At 39.7% G+C, this 8,179-nt stretch overlaps 1 long non-coding RNA gene across 3 annotated transcripts in view; it reads left to right on the forward strand.

Annotated features, from left to right (window-relative positions):
• The window catches only part of LOC122540672, a 28,365-nt gene extending 20,490 nt beyond the window's left edge, over positions 1-7,875 (forward strand). For all 3 annotated transcript variants that reach the window (XR_006309372.1, XR_006309374.1, XR_006309373.1), the window contains exons 3-4: positions 1,112-1,365; positions 7,756-7,875. This is a non-coding gene — a long non-coding RNA (uncharacterized LOC122540672). The remainder of the gene's footprint in view (positions 1-1,111; positions 1,366-7,755) is intronic.
• Positions 7,876-8,179: the final 304 nt, after the last annotated feature.

The following is an 8,179-nucleotide window of genomic DNA, read 5'->3' on the forward strand; positions in this document are numbered from 1 at the left end:
TTTTATTCCTGGCAGATATTATTTTTCTTCTCAAGTTTAGACGACTGTACAGTTAAGGCAGATTAACACCACACCACACCACACCGTGGGCGGCACGGTGGCACAGGTGGGCGGCACGGTGGCACAGTGGTTAGCACTGCTGCCTCGCAGCGCCAGAGACCCGGGTTCAATTCCCGACTCAGGCGACTGACTGTGTGGAGTTTGCACGTTCTCCCCGTGTCTGCGTGGGTTTCCTCCGGGGGCTCCGGTTTCCTCCCACAGTCCAAAGATGTGCAGGTTAGGTGAATTGGCCATGCTAAATTGCCCGTAGTGTTAGGTAAAGGGGTAAATGTAGGGGTATGGGTGGATTACGCTTCGGCGGGTCGGTGTGGACATGTTGGGCCGAAGGGCCTGTTTCCACACTGTAAGTAATCTAATCTAATCTAAAAAAAAACCTTTCAAGGGAAGCAGCAGTTTTCATCATGATCAGAAACAAAATTTACAGAATATCAAAAATCTATACCTGGCCCTGTCAACCAAGTCAAATGAAATTAAAAATTGAATTTGAACAAAGCATCAGTTCATGGTGATAGTGGAGAGTCTGAATATAAACTCTGAGGAAGGAACTCAAAATAGGGTTTGAAGTGTGATTGAGAGGGTAATGTTGCTTAAGGGTTGAACAAAAATATTATCAAACTGCTGCCAATCACACCAATGCGTAACGTTTCACTTTGGGGTTATTAAAAAAAGAAGGGTGATAAAAGGTGAAGTTAAAGTATCTTAATGAGTTGTTGTGTCAAGCAAGGTACTCTGCAAACTCTAAGGAATGTTCTATATACTATACACAGCTCAGGTGCATGCATTCAAGGAGGGTGAAGAAGTGGACCACAATTCTCTTAAATGCTATTTTTATTGACTAACATTGCAGAAGAAATAGAATACTATGGGAGTACATAGATACTGACACCATACTGCACAATGTTGCATGCTGCAAAATCAGGCTGGATGTAATGTGACTTGGCAAAATCAATCTTGAACTCTATCCAGGCTTGTACATTTGATTTTGTGATTTTTTTTTTGTTAAACAATTCATGACTGTTACAATTTTTAGTAAACAGCCTTTCCTTTTCAGAATCCATTCACAGCAAAATAGAATTGAACTGTGAATTCATATGTCAAAAGCTAAAATTGCCAACAAAACTGCAGCAGAATTGAAAACATGGCACGCAACAATATTAGACGGATCATCTGAAGATGTCACTGAGGTCGAACTCCCAGAGTTATGAATCTACTCAACAGCCAAATACTTATATTGGCTGGTCTGTTTTCAATTCATTTTTTTGCTGTTTTCCAATTGGGATAATCGCAATGTGTTACTCCTGTCAGGTCAGTGCTCTGTACTTTACTAAACTTTAGTGTTTTGGGGAAAATAATGTGAACATAAATTAGACTTGACGACATGATTTGTCCAATACTTTTATGTACAGTAGGTAATAAATCACAGTTGTAATATGACCAGGCTAGTTATTCAAATGCCTGGTCTCATGTTACAGAGATATTGGGTGGAATCTTACAATTTTTTGGCTATGTATCAATTTTATCAAGATTTTTGGAGGGTTTCTTGCTGTGAGGCCTAGCGAGCTCTTTCACAGTTTCTCACTAAATTGACCTCAATAAGCACACACCTTCACAAAGTGAGGCATGCAACACCCCAATCACAAGGGCCACATCTCCATCATTCATTCGGCATCAACCTCGGCCTCAGACCAAGACACTACACTGAAAAGGGAGTGTCTGCTGTACTCCAATCCCCCTTCCATAAATACATGACAGATGATGAGGCTATTGTCTCCAGCTTCTATAGTGTTCTTACAGGTGACACAAGTTATGGGTCGCTTTTAGCCAGCATTCATCTCTTTTTAAGTCATTGTCTTTAATGTTTACATCATTAAGTTACCAATGTTCAGTTTGCAAGGACTAATATGCCAATCCTAATGGTTTGGCACATATAGAATGCTAATACTGTGAATGAGTGGTGTGTGTGACTGGTTCCTATGGATTATGCTATGAGTGTTGTTTGGTGCTGAGCAATGTGGAGAATCTGGATGTAAGCTTGCTCGCTGAACTGGAAAGTTTGTTTTCAGGCGTTTCCATAAGAATACATAAGACCATGTGAAATCGGACTGGAAATAAGGCTATTCATCCCAACGAATTCACTCCTCCATTCAATCATGGCTGATAGGCATTTCAACGCCACTTACCCTCATTCTCCCCATATCCCTTAATTCCTTGCGAGATTAAAAATTTATTAATCTCTGCCTTGAAGGCATTTAATGTCCCGGCCTCCACTGTGCTCCATAGCAATGAATTCCAGATGCCCACCACTCTCTAGCTGAAGAAATGTCTCCTCATTTTCATTTTAAATTGACCCTCTCTAATTTTAAGGCTCTGCCCACACATCCTAGTATCCCCACCATCTGGAAACAATTTCCCAGCATCTACCCTTTCTAAGCCATGAATTATCTTGTAAGTTTCTATTAGAAATCCCCTCCGGCCACAATATACACCTATCCATTTGCATATTGAAGTCCCCCATGATCACCGTGACCTTACCTTTCTGACATGCCCTATCTATTTCCTGGTATATCTTGCACCTCTGGTCCTGACCACTATTGGGAGGTCTTACATAACTCCCATTATTTCTTTTTGTCTTTGTGGTTCCTCAACTCCACCTACATAAACTTCACATCATCTGACCCTATGTCATTCAGTGCCATGAATTTAATTTCATTCTTAAATAAAAAGGCAACCCCGCTCCCTCTGCCCACCTCTCTGTAAGTCCTTGGATGTTTAACTGCCAGTCCTCAAACCCCTGCAACCACATCTCTATGATGCCTACTATGTCATAATCATTCACGGTGATTTGTGCTGTTAATTCATCTACTTTGTTACGAATACTACAAGCATTCAGGTAAAGCATCTTAATGCTAATTTTCTTATTCTAATGATTTCCATCATCTCTAGTAATATGTCCTAAGTTATTCTTCCTTTTGGCTTCATTCCTCATCTGCCTCAAACCTAAACCCTGCACACATGCCAACTTGCTGCTTATCTTCCTACTTGACTCCATACTCCCTGTTTCTTTTGCTTTTTCTTCCCCCTGACTCATAAGTTTAAAGTCCTAGTGACCATCCTATTTATTCTTTTCACCAGAACACTGGTTCCAGATTGGATCAGGTGGAGACTGTCCCATCGGTACAGATCGCCCCGCTTCCAAAACTGATGCCAATGTCACATGAAATGGAATCCCTCTTTCCCAAACCAATCTCTTAGCCGCGTTTTTACTTCCCTAATTTTCTTATCCCTATGCCAATTAGCATGTGGCTCGGGCAATAATCCAGAGATCATGACCTTCAAGGACCTGTTCTTTAATTTCTTCCTAGTGCTTGATATTCCCCAAACAAGTCCTCCTTCCTAGCTTTGCCTATGTTGTTTGTGCCAACGTGGACCACAACAACTGGATCCTCTCCTTCCCACTCCAATATCCTTTCAAGCTGTTCGGAGATGTCCGGCACCCGGGCACCGGGCAGGCAACACGCCATGCAGGATTCCCAATCCGGCCCACAAAGGATACTATCGGTCCCCCTAATTATAGAATCCCCTTTAACAACAACTTGTCTTTTTGCTCCCCGCTCTTGAGTGGCCTTCTGCACCATGGTGCCATGGTCAGCTGGCTTATTCTGTCAACAGCCCTTTTCCTCATCCGTATAGGGAGCAAAAATCGCATACCTGTTGGACAAGGTCGAGGGCTGAGGCTCCTCCCCTCCTGAACTCAGAATCCCCCTACCTGCCTTACTTACAGTCACATCCTGTTGTTCCTGATCACTAGTTGAATTTGAATTAATCTGCCAGGTGTGACTGCCTCCTGAAACAAAGCGTCCAGGTAACTCTCCCCCTCCTAGATGTGTATGAAGCTCAGATTCCAGATTATCAACTGTACTACACCATACTAGGTAACCTCATCAATGAGCCTCCGGTGACGCACTGGTGGTATGGCCAGCTTTTTACTTATGTGTTTAGTTTCCTTGGAGACGCTTCACAGCCAGCTACAGTCATCAGCTATCCACTCTGCCTCTATGTTGAGAATTTGTGGCATCTAATTTGCTTGCAATGGGTCATAAGATGAGAACCTGCATACTTTGGAGGCGTGCTGTGCAGGTAATAAGGTGATAAACATGCTATAATCCCCCTTTATATGCAACTCACTGTACCTTAGTGAAAATTTCTCCATTGATGCCCAGAACTTGCACAAAAGGTGCAACAATTTGCTTCTGATGTCAAAATAGTTCTTGCTGAATTTCTCACATGATACTGCCACATTCCTTTCATAGGCCACATGATTCTAGGCCCTATAAAATTGATTCAAATTCAACTGCAGCAGCTAGATGACTATAAATTCAATCAATTAATATATCTGGAATTAAATTAAAAGCTTGTTTCAGTGCAGATAATCAGGAGAATACATAATTGTTGTAAAAACTCATCTGTGTTTAATGTCCTTCAAGGGAGGAATTATGTTGTCATTACCTAATCCAGCCTACATACTATGCAAACCTACAGCAATAGAATTGATTCTTAGTTGACTATGCCTCGCAAGCCAAGAAACTGTATCAAACAGCTACAGAAAAAGACTCCAACAGGGTAAGAAGGTGGTTCATCACCACTTTCTCAAGGTTAATTAAAGAAAGGGCGTACATTGTTTTGCTTAGGGATTGTTTTGCTTAGGAATCTAACGTAATGGAAGCTTTCAATTTCTGCTGTTGCAAAAGAAATTATTAGCTTGGTCAGAAAGAACGTACTTTTGAGCTAGTCTATTAGATTTAACATTGGGTGGAACTGCAGATGCTATCTAAGTCTTTTCCTTTTCTCTCTTGTGCTACCTGAATCCTGAATGCTTCTCCATTCATTTTCTCTATGTACATTCTTGCTCTGTTCCAGTAAAATAACAAGCAGAAAATTTCAAGTCGTAATTGTCAGCAGAAAAACTGCAAAAGCTTCTACTTATATATTGTTTTTCACAAAACCAGCAGTACTATTGAAATGTTGTTCTTGCTTACTGTAACATCATAGCCAAATTGTACAGGACAAAGCAACATAAATAGATAATTAATTAAATAATCTGTTGTAGTGATGTTTTCTGAAAGTCAAATACTGGTCAGGACACATGGCCTTTTACAGACAGTGCTACTGGATATTTTATGTTCACCCTAGAGACCAATAACTCCCACGGTACAGGACTCCTTCAGTACTGCACTGAAACATCACCTTAGATTGTTTATTGCAGTTACAAACAAAAAGAGAAAATGCTAGGAAAACTCAGAACAGAAACGAGTAAAAATTGTGTTCTGAAGAAGAATCACTAGACTTGAAAGATTAACTGTTTTCTCTTGACAAGTGCTGTCCACCGTGATGAGTTTCTCCGTTAATTTTCTTTCTTGTTTGTTTCAGATCTTAGTTTGTTTGCAGTTCTTAGTCTTATTTATGTATTTCAGTTTCTAGGTTTGGGCATGAACCCATTCCCTTTCACAAAGGCTTAATAATGCTGGCATTGTGGACTTTCAAAAGGAACATTTCCATTTGTTTATTCAAATTATCCTGCTGTGTGTGGACTGAAATCTATTTTTTTAACTGTCGAAGTGCAGTCAGTTATGTGTAGTTTCTACACACACACACACACACAATGCCTTTCCACGATACCTTATTTACTGTATGTGATTGAAATGCTTATGTTAATTAGTTGGTTTCTTGACGCTTTATTAGTAAACTTTCCATCTCTTAGTAAAAGGAAATATGAGGTATCATATCCGCAAATGCTGCAAGTCAAAGAAACACAACATTCATGTCTGATTTAAATATTAGCTCAATTGATGATTAAAATCATTGCCACAGAAAGCTGTGGAGGCCAGATCATTGAATATATTTAAGACTGAGATAGATAGGTTCTTGAGTATCAAAGGAATCAAGGGTTATAGGGAGAAAGTGGGAGAATGGGGTTGAGAAACTTATCAGCCATGATTGAATGGCAGAGCAGACTCGATGGGCTGAATGGCCTAATTTCAGCTCCTACGTCTTATGACCTCTCATCATCCCTTTACCTTTATAAAACTGAAAATTATTTATTATCACGCCCTCATAGTTCGAAAAGATTTGGGTACTGTATAGCCCTAGAATTATTCAAGAGCCTGATCATGTAGAGTCATAGAGATGTATAGCATGGAAACAGACCCTACAGTCCAACTCATCCATGCCAACCACATTTCCTAAATTAATCTAGTCCCATTTGCCAGCATTTGGCCCATATCCCTTTAAACCCTTCCTATTTGTGTACGTATCCAGATGCCTTTTAAATGTTGTAATTGTACCAGCCTCGACCACTTCCTTATGCAGCTCATTCCATGCACACAGCGCCTGATGTATGAAAATTTTAGTCCTGAGGTCCCCTATATGTTCTGTACAAAAAAAACTCCTTTCCGCTTGATAGATTTTTAAGAAAAGAAACCATTCTTGGCAAACCTAACAATGCTCATTCACTGCCCATATCTAATTGTCCTGGTCAAATGCTTTTGTCAGGCCATTTCTGAGGGTATTTAAGAAACAACAATTTTGATGTGAAACTGGCATCACACAAAGATCAGACAGTGGAAAGCTGCAGGTTATTATCTCTAGAAAAAAAATTGGTAAACCAGTTGAATTTTTACATCAAATTAACACTCTTTCTGACACAATCTATTTTGTGTTTCCAGAATTAAAAAACAAAATTTTAATTCTCAACCCGCCATGGTTGAAATTGCACTCTGTTTCCTGAGCAGGATTGTTCATTGTACCAGGGTTCCTGCCCTTTCTGAATGCCATCCAATATGTTTGTCCACAACCATTTAACATTTGGGTGGGGTGTTTGTTACATCAGAATAACATTTTCAGCCTTATTTGGTGAGCAAGTCCCACCTGCAGTCCCAGCAATCCCACTGTAACTGGAATAGCATCCAATCTCCAACAGTATTTCATGTTGGAGCTGGATGGGGATTTAAGTTGGTGGGAGTTTTAGCAGGGCCAAGTGTGGAAGCTCTGGTGAGAGGGCCAAGGGTAGCAGTACACAAGCAAGGGGGAATATCTGGGTGGGGAATACCTTGGAGGGCAAATCCATTGTATCCAAGAGAATTATAAAAGCAGCTGCTCCCTTCTCCACCAATAGTAAGAAGAGTGGAGTCTGGCAAGCTTCAAACTTATTGCTGACCTCTGCTCACTGTTTCAGAAATTTTGCAAAGAGTGAGGAAACCCTTACGTGCTGACTACTTAGCCACTTGAAAGCCTGAATCAGTCCAAGTACAAGTAAACTCTCAAACATTTCCCCTGCCGTGCTTAAAATCATGCTCATGTTGGTAATAGGTAGGTAGACACCAGAAGTAGCACCCTTGACCAACTTTAGACACCTTGTTTGTCCTCCAAAGAGTGTAGAAATCTGCTCTCCAGGCTATTAGTGCATTAGTATAACTATTGTAACATGCCGTCATATCCTTTTCGGATGAATCCACTGTACAGATCCTTAGTCATACTTAACAACAGGGTCCCAGGTTAAATTTAAGGTCCATGCTGAATTACTAATTTGGTGGGTTATTGTGTTAGACAAATGCCCACAAATACACTTCATAAAATGTGCTTCTGAATAAAATAAGCAATTATTAACCTTTATTAATGTAAAATTGTTTGCATTTTCAGGTTCGCAGTTCTATCCAAATGGGAAACATGGAAAAAGCCTTAAATGCTTCGAAAATTGCCAGAAAGTTGAACATTGCAGCCACTGTATTTGGAATATTGGCAATTTTTATTTTTGTAATCTTTTTTATTCTTGGTAGTGTAAAAGTGTTTTATTTTAAAAGAATTACATAAAGATTAATTATTGTATCAAATTTATATCAAATAAATCTGTATAATGGAATACAATATGTTCAGGATGTTTTTGATTTATTCGCCTGTATTGTATTACATATATAGTTCAATAATTTAGCTCCTCCACGTGTACCTATATAACTTCAGATGTACAATTTTGAGGAATAATATAAAATTATTTATATTGGAATTCATTGGTTTCACATGAAGTTCTGAGATTTTCTCTTTGCATTTCAAAATAATTGTATTCTCA

This window comes from Chiloscyllium plagiosum, chromosome 35 (assembly GCF_004010195.1).
Source record: "Chiloscyllium plagiosum isolate BGI_BamShark_2017 chromosome 35, ASM401019v2, whole genome shotgun sequence".
NCBI lineage: Eukaryota > Metazoa > Chordata > Chondrichthyes > Orectolobiformes > Hemiscylliidae > Chiloscyllium > Chiloscyllium plagiosum.